General features: G+C 50.1%; 1 protein-coding gene across 8 annotated transcripts in view; it reads right to left on the bottom strand.

The window, feature by feature from the left end:
- PKNOX2 (PBX/knotted 1 homeobox 2) overlaps positions 1 to 13,260 on the bottom strand; it is a 240,538-nt gene that overhangs the window by 163,391 nt on the left and 63,887 nt on the right. For all 8 annotated transcript variants that reach the window (XM_036220199.1, XM_016122625.2, XM_036220198.1 and 5 more), the window contains one exon: positions 12,751 to 12,822. The gene's annotated coding sequence lies outside the window, so the exon portion shown is untranslated. The remainder of the gene's footprint in view (positions 1 to 12,750; positions 12,823 to 13,260) is intronic.

Genomic DNA, 13,260 nt, shown 5'->3' with positions numbered 1-13,260 from the left:
CTAGTAAATGATTGTGTGCTATGTACTGCCTGGGAGTAGACATTTGAAGATTATGCCAAAGTCAAATCTTTAAACTTTAAAAGATTCTTGGATAGTCTCAATGAAATCAAATAAATGCAATTCAAGCTACACTTGATTTACTGAGTGCCTGCAGTGTGCCAGGCCCTGGACACCCACAGGGGACTAGGATTCTCAAGTTCTTTTCTCTAAGGAATTTGCTAGCTAGTCAGATTCAGATTGCGAAGTTTGGGCACGAGGTGAGTCCACCCTAGGGGGTGGGACATTAGTCCAGAAACACTAGCAACTACACACTAGTCTCACCTTCTGGATGGTGGGTAGTGAGTTTACAACCCAACCAGTAAAAAATTTTAACGTACCCTTAATAAATACATATGAAACATGCACATGTGTGCATCTATCAGACATAGACTCTACCGATATATGATTTGCCTTATGAAACTTATTCACTACTATAAATTAAATAGGGTGAGATAAATAAAGAAAGAAAGTTGTAAAGTTTTCTTCTCTTATTCCAATGGCCCGTCTTGTTTACTCTGTTTTGGAGAGAGACTTTGTGTATAGAGTATCAGTGTCCTGGCACTTGACAGGCCTGCCATGCAGAAGTAATTCCAGTCTTCTCAGTATACCAGGAGAATTTAACACCTGTTTTTCTTTTGCTGGCCATAGCATCCAGTTTCCGATAAGTAGTGACAAATGTGCCTCCAGGTCCATTAGAACCCTGGAGCAGGAAAGTCAAAGCTGAGGATGGGAGAAGAACCCAGACACCTCCCTCTGAAAGAAACTAGAAGTAATCCTTTTGATTCATTCATTTCGCAAACACATATTATAAATTCAGAATGTGCCAGGCACCGTGCCAGGCGGAGTGAGGGCAACAGAAGCATCAGCCATAGACCCTGTACTGACCTAGTTTCATGGGGACAGATGCAGATATACTGAGATGCAGTCGGACACTGGTCGGTGGCGAAGATTCTGGCCAAGTGCCCTGGGAAGGAGGAACTGCTTTCCACAGACGGATCTAAGACTTGTGGGAGAGGCGACATTTGACTAGGGAGGATCGGCAGGGCTTGCCCATGTAGAGGGAGGAGAAAGACTTTTCAGGAAAAGGAAATGTCTGTGGCAAAGACACAGGGGCAGTAAATTAAGGGGGTCATTCTTTTCTGCCTGTCCTCAGCTCCATCTAGAGAGCCCATCCTGAGGCAGGTGGGAGACTGAGAATCCTTAACTAGAATTGCAAATAAAAGAGAAAGGGATGTGCTCTCAGACTGAACATCCTGGAAGCTAGACAGTGAGTCCTGCTACCACCACTGCCTCCCTTCAAGCATGCCAGTGGTTTGTCCAACAAAACAAGCATTGACTGAGTGCCAAAGGCTGATGGGAGAGGATGGCATTCTAGTAATGGGCCTTCTCTTCTGCTAGGGATGAACTGAACATGATCTGGCCTCCAGGCAAGGCAGAGCAGATGACCCCTTAGGACGCACAGTCTGGACTCTTTATCTTCAAGAATGAGGCATCTCTAGTAAAGATGTAATTGAAATACCATGTGATAAATGTCACAGAAAGATGACCAATGTGCACTGGCAGCTCAAGGAAGATAAATTCCTGCTGAGATCTGGTCACAGACTGCTCATCACCCAGAAACTGAGCTCTAACCTGGTAAATGAGGGGACCGGAAGGAATTCTATGCAAAGAGAACCTCATGTGTCGAAGCAGAGAGGCACGAAAGGGTACAGAAACCCCAAATCCTGCAGGTAAAGGCAGATAGCCCTGGGATCCAGCAAATCCAAAGAAAGCACAAAACATGGGGTCCCGGGGAGGGCTCACCCTGCTGTGCCTAGAGCTGGGTACTGCACACAGTCAGTGCTTAATAAATGTGTCAATTGTAGATTGTTATTTCAAGGAAGTGAGAGCTGAGATAAGCAATTCATTCCTATAAAGCCCCAGGCAGGGCCACATGCCGAGATGCAGTTATTAAAGTCTTTTGACGAGAGAGGGAGGGAAGAAAAGAGAGAGGAGGAAGACTGAGATGGTCGGAGAGGGGGGTGCTGCCCATCATCATGCAGACAGGGCCTCTGCTCCTCGATATCCAGGAACAGGCTCAGGGTCTAAGAGGGGAAGGTAGACAAGAGCCATGGAAGAGCAAGAGAAACTACAGCAACGTTCTGAGTCCCGAAGCGGGATCAAGCATGCCTATTATTTCCTTTAATTTTCCCAACAATCCTATAAAAAGAGATCGGTACTACTCTTTAACCAATGGGGAAACTGAAGCTAAGACATGGTCCTATCTCATTAGCGGAGGACATGGGAGAGCACTGATTGGAGCTTAAATCCATTGCACTCCATTCTTTCAGATGCTTCTATAGGGCAGCCGGGGACGGGGAAGGCAAAGAAGGACACCGGCAGGTGGTGCACAGCCCCAGGTCCTGGGTCCCCTCCTGTCTCCACAGGTACTGCCACTCCCTGGACATCCCCAGGAAAAAGCCCAGGAGTTGGTGAAACCACAGGACCTGCCTCCAGGGCCCAGGCCAGAGAGAGCCAGCAGCCCTCTAGATTTGGAAGTTTCTCTGTGGAGGGCATCTCAGAAGGATCCTTAGTAGACTAGTCAATAGCAGCATCCCATCCCCTCCGCACCCTGGCTCCCTCTCCTAGATTTAAATTTTGCTTCTAGAAAGCCAGCATCCACCCTACAAAACTCCCAGGACCTCCCTAGACCCTAGCATTGCTCCCCTTACAGGAGTCAAAAGCCCTGGGTTCCAGTCCAGCCTCTACTACCCAACCCTCCATGGCCCTAGGCAAGTCATTGCCTCCTTCAAGCCTCAGTTTCCCCACTCAGTACTGAGGATTCAGTGATCTCTTAGGTCCTTGAGCCTCTCCCTCATTCTCTAGACTTCCTCTTTTCCTCCCTGCCCCATCCCACAAAAGCCAGGAATCCCTTCCCTCATGTGAGTCACCTGAAAGCTGAGCAACCCATCCTAGGCCCGGGGGACTCCATGCTCTGCCATCCTAATGGGGGCTAGAAACCTAAAGCAGGCAAGTGTGGACCAGGATCTCTGTACAGCCAGGTCAGGGCATGCTGGTCACGAGATTTGGGTGGTAGCAAAGTCCTTGATTCAACGCCAATCCCAACCGATGTCTGAATGCAGTGAGAAGCACACTGTCTCTGGAGTCATGCAGACCTGAGTTCAGATCCCACTGCTCCTCTTTCTAGCTGAGGAACCATGAGTTTTTGATTGAGCCGCTCACTGATTTGTGCTATTAGAGAACCTGTCTCAGAGGGTTGGTGGGAGGTTACCGCAGATAATGCATGAGAAGCACTGAATGCAGTGGCCATCACACAGCAGAAACTACTCTTCTTCCGTCCTTCCTAGATTAGTATAACAGTAGGACTCCCAGAGTAAGTGACAGTCGTAGGGATCACGTGGTATGAGTAAGAGAGCTGCCACCCATGCCCATGCAGTCACCGAGGCTGAGCACTTTCGTGAACAGAAAAAAACCCACCTCCCAGCAGCAAAGGGGTCCCCCAGGGAGAGACCCAGGTGGGGGGTCACTTGTATGTGATACACTTTTTTTTTTTTTAATTGGGTTTAAAGTTATAAAACAACAGCAGTTACACCTCCTGCCTCTTCAGATACTGGGGCCCAGGTGGGAATCAAGGGTATTAATTAAACTCACCCAACCTCTCCAACAAGACCGGGTGGTCCCAAGCCCCGGACACTGTTCCTCTTGTGGTCTCCTGCACCAGAAAGTCTCTCCACCACAAGTCCCAGCCTGGAGAGGGATCTGCCTTTCGGACCAGTTTTGCAGGCACCCTCAGACTCCCACCCCCTGACGTCCACCCCCACCTAGCCTAATTCAGTTCTAAGTATTCCTAAGGTGCCTTCCAATTTCCCGCTGTAATAAATGGCACAGAATGCAAATGGAGGTGGATGTGGGACACAGATGTTTGCACTAATTTAATTGAGGGAACACCTTGGATTAAACACTTTGCAAAACACTCACAAACAGGTTCAGTGCATTCGGTAATGAAAAGCCTTCCAGCCCCTGGCACTCCGCTGTGGCTGCCTGGAGCTCTAGGAGAGTTGCCGGGAGTGGGAGGGTAGTGGGGAGGCCCAGGGCTGGGTGGGGACGAGATGCCTCCAAACACTGGGATAAGGTGAGAGAGCTGATTCCTGGGAGGGCTTCCAGCAGATTTTCCACCAGCTGGGGCAGACTCCGAGAGACAGAATCTGGAAGGGCTGGCATGGAAGGAGGCAGCACCTGCCTTCCCAGGTGGGTAACCGCTCACCTGTAAGGGTCAGCAACAGGCAGGTGATTCCCTGTCCTCAGGGCTCGGCTCCAACCTGGAGGCCTCACCACCTCCCTGGCTGATGTCCAGTCACCTACCTATATGGGATTGAAGTCCCCAGGCCCAGTGACCCCAGGGAAGATCAGCCTATTTGACTTACTGGGCATAAGAGAAGGTGAGAAATATCTCTGAGAAATTTGGGGATTATTTGCAAGGTGGCGCTAATTCCTCTGAAGCTTCATCTTCCTTACTTTCCCCTATAGCTCAGTGTACCTCAAAAGCTCAAGTCCTGGGCATCCACCAAGCCCCAACTCTTCCCTTCACCTTTCCCCCATCCATCCACTCAGCCTCAGTCCCTGCCTCGAAGGTGAATGCTGTGGGAGAGAGGTGCACATTAGCAGTCCCGGGTGCACTGCGATAAACACCGCCAGGGAGGCGAACATGGTAACCTGGATGGGGACAGTGCGGCAACTTGGCGTGAGGGGAAGAAAAGACCAGCGGAGAAAAGCGGAGAAGCGCTCATGGCAGAAGAAACGGCATATGCCGAGATCAGGAGACACAGGGGTCTAGGAGGTCGCAGAGCCTCGAGAGAGACCTTCTACGTAGGCCACTTGGGGACAGGTGGCATACACAAAAATGGGCCAGTTTCACCGGCCCCTCCTCCCGCCCCGACCCCTGAAAGTTCCCGTAGTTGAGCAAATCTGGAATCAGTACCTATAGTGATTGCTCTAAAGGCCTCAGAGTTCAAAATCGGGCCTGGATGATTTTATATTCCCGAAAACAGAATCCTTAATTTTCAAACACAATGATCACTTCAAGTGTAATAACCATTATAATAATAACCTCTTATACTTGTATAGTGCTTCATAGTTTATAAAACACTTTCGCATGTCTCCTATAATCCTCTGCCAACAACCATTTGAGAGAGCTAAGATAGGTGGTATTAGTATTCCTGCTTTCTGGATGAGAAAATTAAATCCCAAATTCCCAGCGACATAAACAAAAGCACTAGGGCTCAAACTCAAGTCCGACAAGCTCATGCTTGCTCACTCATCCGACTCTTCACTCAGTGCACTCACGCAACCATTCACTGCATCTCAGAGTACTTGTTAAGCACCTACTATGTACTGAGAAATATTGCAGGCTCCAAGCATAGCATGAGAGGGATGTCAGGATGATTAAATGCCTACATGAAAAGACAGATGCTGACAAATATATTTGGACCAAAGAGAAAACGCTAAGACAAAAAGCAAAGCCGAGACTCAGGAACCAAGAAAAACACAGAGCCACTCTCTTCGAACACTGCCTCAGTACCCCCCACACACCCTGCAGCCCGCAGACGCTCATGTAAGACGCGTTCGTGTTGCACACACACACTCTTATCACACAGGAAGGTCTGAGCTGTTCTCCCAGGCTGTCCCTATGCCCCCCAGCATGCAACACAGACTCTTCCATCCCCGGTGTCCCCACCGATGGCTGGGCGACAGTCCAGAACTGGCAGTCAGAGGCCACCCTGTGGGGCCTGAGCTTTGCCCTGTCCCCCGGCACACACAGCCAGACACAAGGATTCCTGCAGTTCCTGCACACGTGTGAGCGTCGGCCTCACGGGCAGCAAGGGTGTGCTGCACTTCGCGTGCAGCTTAGATTCTCATCAGGAAAGAAGGAATGATGGATGGATGGGTGGAAGGATGGATGGATGGATGGTAGATGAGTGAGAAGGGGAGATGAGCAAGCGCAGGAGCTTTCACCTACTATACATAGACCCTATGGGCCCTGCCAGTGGGCCCAGTTACAAGTAGACACCGTCTTGCCCTCCGATAAGGACAAAGGAGCCCCAGTTCCCTCAGCAAATACAACATCCTCCTCAGGATCCACGTGAGAACATGTGACAGGAGACACTGACGCACCTGCACGGGGCCTGGTACACAGAGGGGCTCGGGGCCTTCCTGCCCCACGAGCGAAGGTAACAGTAGAAGTAACACCCAGGCCAGCAACTCTGCACCGTCCCACTGAGTTTAGCTCCCGACCTCCAAACACCATCCGTCCTGGGATTGAGGAGCCCCCTGGAGAGTGCCTCTCCATCACTTACCCTCTTCTCCTTGGTTCATTCATCCATCTTTTCATTCACCCAGCCTTTTAGGGTGCCTGTCATGTCCAGGCATGATTCTAGGTAGTGAGATTAGGAGAAGAATAAAGTTCAGTCCTTTACTCGGATAGACAAACAACCACATTTAAGGTCCTGTGGTGGCATATGGGACAAAGGAGTGTAGTCCTGTTTTAGGAAAGAAGCCCTGTAAGGACGTATCACAGGGACACATGTGAGCTGGCTGGGCGTTGTGAGTGCAGCAGGGGTTTTTCCAGGCCAAAGAGATTCCAGACAGAGGGAACAGCAGTGCGAAGGCACTGAGGTATGAAATTCCACCGAATAACCTGGCCTATTGGGGTGTCGGGAGTAGGAAAGTGCCCCTATGTCTGAGTGTCTGTAACCAAGGGGGAAGAGGCAGTAGCAAAGGAGCAGATGAAACTGGACAAGTGAACAAGGTTGAGCTGTGAAGCCCCCCGTCAGCCAGGCCAAGGAAGCTATAGGCAGAGATGGACCCCTGGGGGTGGAGGAGCACGGGTGTGGGGTGTGGTGCGGTCAGACACGCAGCATCTATTAGGCTCCGGCTATCGCAGGCACAGCACTAGGCTCCTCCAAGCACAGGAGGCTATTCCTGGCTGATTCTGACGATAAACGAATTTGACAAGGTATTCTCCTCTTTGATTCATGCAATTATCCCTGGAGAAATGGCCAATTCTGGAGCAATTTTTCCTCTCTGAAGAGCCAGACTGGCTGGCTAACAGCAGAGGCAAGGAGAGGGGCTCCCGCATTACCACCCCCTGTCCCCATCACCACCACCACCACAGCCGGAGCTGCTAAGAGCAGCCAGTGCTTGGAAACCCTCAGTGCCTCCCAGAATTGGAGAAGAACTCGAAAAGGGACAACGGAGCCATAGATGAAGAAAAAATGGGGAAGTCCCTCAGGCTGGACACAGATTTATGACTGCATTTCCAGTGAGCAGGAGAGAAAGGTATGGTGGGTGATGGTGACCACTCCGCAGTTTCCAAATCCTGCTCCCCGCCTCTCCAGTCCTGCTCGCCTCTCCAGTCCTGCTCGCCTCTCCAGTCCTGCTCACGGCGGGGAAGTTTCTCCCTCCCCCTCTTTCTCTCCTGTCCCCTCCCTCCCTGCCTTCGCAGCTCCCCTCCAGAAAGGTTTATGGAGAAGACTCCAAATAGCCCCTCTCCTGCAGGCACAGTCACACCAACTGAAAGGAGATTTAATTAGCAAAATCTCGTTAGGCAAACGAAATTATCCGTAAGACAATAGTCCTCTGGACAGGGGGTATGATTAAACAAAGCCATTAATTGAGAGAGTCGCTTTGGCAGCTCCCCGGATGCGTCCATTTCCAGGCAGGCTCCACTTTGCCTCCTTGGACCAGAAGAACAGTCTAGGCCTCTTCCCCGCCTGCCCCACCCCCTCCCCACTTCGTCTCCCTCTTCCAGAGCCCCTCCAGTTGGGGCTGCAGACCTCGGCATCTCATCAGCGGCCTCTCTGCCGCCAGATTCCTGCTAAAGTGCCTTGATTGCATAATGTCTATTTGCATAATGTAAATTGCAATCTCCTAGCTCGGGAGGCAGGAATCACAGAACAGCCATTATTTTTTACCACTCCACAAAAATTCTACATTTAGAAAGCAGATTTGCAGCTCAGAAAGCCGTATAAATCTGAATCCGCCAGAAACGCCATTAAATCACACCAATTAAGCCGGACCAACGAAGAGCCCCCATCACTATTCTCCGCACACTCAAGGACTCCCAGCCCAGATGGAGGCCACGAAAAACTGGAGGCTGTGGCAGAGGGGCTGGGAGCAGGCACAGTGCACGGGAGGCAGGGAATTCTGTCTTATAAACCTTAACGCACACCCCAAGCATAGGCCCATCAAGACCTGGTGGAGAAAGGAGAGCGAGCGAGGCGGCGGAAATAGTTTATTTCTAAGCTTGTTGCTTGATTTCTTGTGCGCACACGATCTATCTGCAAGCTTTTGATTTATAGAGCAGGAGACAGCATATGAGGAAGAAGCTGGCACCCGTAGTGAAGGTAGTGGGGAGATCCAAGGTATTTCACATCGGGGTGAGACACCTCTGCCTTCAGCAGCTCTTCAATGGACTGTTCTCTCTTCACTCAAGTCCTCTCCAGCCAGGTGAAAGAAAACTGAGGACAAACGAAACCTGCTCAGACTGGGCTGGGCTCAGCTGGGCTGAAATCTGAGTTTACTTTTAAGAGCAGTTTCCTAGGGGTCACTGGGGAGAGAGATGAGGCACGGGGCCCCAGAAAGGGGCTTTCTCTCTGACGACTACTTATGATTCCAGCTTCCCCGCAGCTGTATACCTGGTTACTCTTTTGCCTCTTTATTGCTCATTCAATATTCATTTGTCAAAGGGCAAGATGCTAATGTGTATTATTAAAATATCAATAGTTTATGAGTGAACTTTTATGGAGGGTACAGTTAAAGGGAAGATTTTTGACCATCTCTGTCAGAAGCAATGGAGAGAAACAATCTTTCCAGCTCCATTTTTTATTTATTTACTGGGTGAATGAAGGACGGAAGCGTTCTAAGGAGCTAATGTGTGCCAAGAATGGCCCTAGTGCTGTCACATGCTGGATTTCGCTGAGTCCCACAGCAGTCCTGGGAAGGGCATACAATCCCATTTTCAGTCGAGAGATGAGGAATCGAAGACCAAAGAGGTGTGCCCAGGGTCACTAGGTGCTAAGAAACAGGTTGGCATTCGAACCCAACTCTGGACTTCGAACCCACTGTATTTTTCCCTCAACTCGGAGCCCTGAAAATACAAATGGTCTTTATATTTTTTATCTGTTTCCTTCACCTGCCCAAATTAAACATTAGTTTCCTGACTTAAGTTTCACAGAAAGGGGAAGGACAGAACAGAAAATCATTCCATGCTTTCACATAGACCCATTTCCAGAAAGTGGGCCCCCACTTTAGACATATCCAAGCAAGTTTCCAGAATCTTTTCTGCACATTTAGAATCTTAGAACTGAGGGTGACATTGGAAATGACGTAATCTGCCTCAACTTTCTCTGCTACTTATTAGGGAATTTCTGGTGTTTTATGAGCTTCTGCTCTTTTCTGTAATACTGAAATAATAATAATATCTCATAAACTAGTGTAAGTGTTCAATGAGAAGATGCACGTCAGTGTCTAGCATGTAGTAAGTGTTCAATAAAGGTTGGTTATTAATGTTACTATTAAGCTGACTTGTGGAAGTCTCCAAATCCCAGCACTTTTCCATCAAAACTGACCCTGCCTTTTCCTCTCTTCCCTGTCCCTCCTTTTTCGCACTGGCCGCTCTCAGATCTTGGTCCTTCGGGAAAATGGACTGGTTCTGTGTCCACTCTTTGGTTGCTTGAGTTTTGTTTCTAGCCCCTTAAGTTACAAGACATCCAGGGCACTCAGATTCTCTTCCAAAATTTAGCTGCATCTGGTCAGGAAAATGACAAAGGAAAAGAGCTTGGCCCTTTGGGATGCAGCCTGCAGGTTACAGAGTATGTCAGAGGGGAAGGGAGAAGAGGAGAGGACATTAGGGGTCAGGGAGGAAGACTTTCCCAGATCTCCTGTCTCCAGCACAGCCCTGACAGCCTCATATGTCCTCGTCTTCGGCTGGAACCTCCCCCAGCTTGAAAGGCCATGGAGTTGGGTTGGGGGTGGGGGGAGCCCTGAGTGGGAATGAAAAAGGTCTTAAGGCTTGTCGAGTCCTTGGTCACAAGTCTAAGTCTCTCTCCAGACCTGGCATATCAAGCTGTGGGTTGCAAACTGGACCCACTCTTGCAGAGATGGACTGTAAGGCAGAGGCCTCCACCAACTGCAGGACCTCCTGACACCAGCATGTCCTCAGGGAGTCCCACCTTGGGAGGAAGGCTAGCCTGGACTCGGGGGGGGGGGGGTGCGCAGAGGCTTTAAATCCAGACATTCTGTGAGTTAAGGGACAGTTTTATTAGCTAGGGCGGGGAGTTCTTTAGCCCGTCTTTGAAAATAGACGAGACCGTGTTCTGCCGGACTTGACGAACACTAGTTGGAGTGGACTGTACTCTCCAAAGATGGCTGCAACGACATGCACCTCATCCCTCATGATCTTCACCGTGCTGTTGTATTCCTCTTTCGAGACATGGTGGGAGGGGTTCTATGTTCCCTTCTTTAAACCCAGGGGGGCCTCTGTAACTGCCTCGGTCAAGAGAATTTGGTAGAAGTGATGCTGCCTGACCTTGGAGGGTAGGTCACAAAAGGCAACAGAGCTTCGTCTTGGCTCTTGCTCTCTCTCAGGAGGCTCCCCCTGGCATCCAGCCACCAGACTGTGAGGAAGCCCAGGTTACACGGAGAGGTCACATGGGTCCGGGTGATGGCCCAGCTAACATCTCGGCCAACAGCTAGTATCAGCTCCCACTCCCAAATTAGAAGCCTTCAGATGATTCCAGCACCCAGCTTTTGAGTTGCCCTAGCTGAGACCCCAGACCTGGTAGAGCAGAGACCACCTGGCCCCACTGGACGTGACTCATAGACTATATGAGCATAATAAACATTGTTAAGTCACTAAGTTTTGGGGGTGGTTTGTTACACAGCTGTACTATCTGGAACACCACTGAAATTAAATTAGAATGTTTGCTGTTTCCCACTCAAATAAAGCCTTCACTGGCCTTCTCTCTGAGACTCCAGACTTTCAGACGGTTCCCTCCTCAGCTGGTCCCAGTCCCTCTGACCTTGCCTCCCCTCGTCTTCTTCTTGCCAATCCCCCACTTCCCCAAATGACAGGATCCCCGCTCGCCACAGCAGCCTTCCTTCGCAAACCACTCCCTGAAACATCATTTGGATCTTCCCATGTCTGAGTCCTGGCACCTGAAGAAACCCGTTCTCCCTCATTCCTCAGTGCAGGTCCAAGAGTTTGTTCCCGGGAGGGAGCTCTCCCTGGCTGTGGGTGGCCCAGGTGCCTGGCTGCCCTCAGGGATGAGAAGGGAACGTGCAGACCTATTCCCGCCCCCCCCCCCGCCCCCACACACACACGCTCCACTCTCATTAAGCTTCACGCTCAGCTTGCTCCTTTCGTACTTGACTTGACTTATGAGGTCCCTCTAACCTCTGGTGCGAGGAGACATCGATTCTCACAAAGGTCATTATCTTTCTACATTGGCTCCCTTGCCCCCGGCCCCAACTCCTAGGTAGGCTTTCCTGGAACAGGATGGAGGGAGGCACCCTTCCTCGCCCCCTGGGTCTGGGGATCCGACCACTCCAGAGCCCAGGCTGGAGAGGAGGTACCCCAGGAGCCATGCCGTCAATCACAGAGGCGACCAGCACTGAATTGCAGGCCATTAAGCAGGAGGGCCGGCGCCCTGCTCACTCACCGGGCAGCCGTCGGCAGGATGTTAGACGATCATAGGGCGGCCATTCTTATGATTTATTCAAATACTCATTATAGTCAATCTATTTTTACACAGAGGTGAAGATGTGCGCTGATAACGGTTAATCATTTATAATTCCATGGACTGGTTGGAAGCCAATGTACTATCAAAGTCGTAGCGGCAGCTCAGCCTCCGGTGGCCCCATGAACAGGGTGGAGAAGCCACGGACTCAGGGCAACCCAGTTTCCCAGCTCACATCCTCAGAGCGGCAACGAGGTTGTGGCCGCAGTGGGGATGAAGACGTGGGAATCCCAGACTGTCAGCCCTCCAGGAGCTCCCAGCCGGGCGTGGGCCAGAGGGATGCTCGGCTTGTGAATGCAGCAGAATTCCAGAAGAGAGAGAAATCACTTCTGGCTGGAGTCACCAAAGAAGTCTCCACTGATGAGACTGGACTTAGGCAGAACCCTAAAGGTGGGTGAACTCTGCCAAGTGGGGAAACCAATATGAACCAATTAGCAAAAATATAAGGTGGAATGTTACTGTGTAATGGAAAGAAAGTGACCAGCAGTATTTCCTTGTCCTCCCTCACCCCTCCCTAGAAATAACCAGATGTAAAAGTGAGTGCAGGCTATAACCTCAGCCCAGTTTCTCCTCTCACTGCTTCCCAAGCTTAGTCCACAGACACTAGTAGCCAGGGTCCAGGTCAGCCTGGCAAACTCAAGAGCTTGCTTCTCCAACACTCAGGGCACACATAACACAAAAAGTCCACCTAATGTACAATCGATAGTCTAATTAAATAGGATGTCAGATTACAGGGCTTCTTTGTCACATTCAGAGCAAATCTAATTAGAAGTCCACTGTATTTTACATTCTGACTAGCCCATTGTTGAGTGTTTTTCTTGCACAATGCATGGCTGTTAAAGATCAGGTTCAGGGTTGGTCTTTAACCCATAACCTGATTGAGTCAGCATGGAAAACACCAATCAAAGTTACTTACAATTCACAGTCCCTCTTCTGGTAAGCGGCATGGAGGACACAGAAAGCCTCAGAGTCCTGCTCCAGACTTCACCTGTCAATAAAAAAAAAAAAACACACACACACATTTTTATAGACTGTATGATTCTGCTGTGAGTGAGAGCCAAGGTGAAGGTTAGGGTAAAATCAGAAGTAGGTCTGGCTCTAGAGCAAAGCCAAAGCTGGCAATCCTGCACCATAGTGCTGAGTGGTTAAGTCCTTGAGCAAAGGATTCCTGGTGCAAAATGATTATTGTTAGACAGCTCATAAGGACAGAGAGGCTGTATCACTCTCTCCTTACCTGCTTGGTGCCTCAGTCTCTGAGTTCCATCCCCTTCCCTGTAGGAGTCCCAGAGAGAGAGAAGCTCATGGCTGTAGAGAGCCCTGAGCTGACCAAGGCAATAATCATTTACTGATGCCTCCTGTCTGACGGAAAACCCCAAGCAGGGGACAGAGCTGAGCAGCCCCTGAGAATGTTGTAGTCTATGTGGAG

Source organism: Rousettus aegyptiacus, unplaced genomic scaffold (assembly GCF_014176215.1).
Source record: "Rousettus aegyptiacus isolate mRouAeg1 unplaced genomic scaffold, mRouAeg1.p scaffold_m13_p_5, whole genome shotgun sequence".
NCBI lineage: Eukaryota > Metazoa > Chordata > Mammalia > Chiroptera > Pteropodidae > Rousettus > Rousettus aegyptiacus.
The sequence above is the reverse complement of the archived record's forward strand: the minus strand, read 5'-3'. Positions and strand labels throughout refer to the sequence as shown.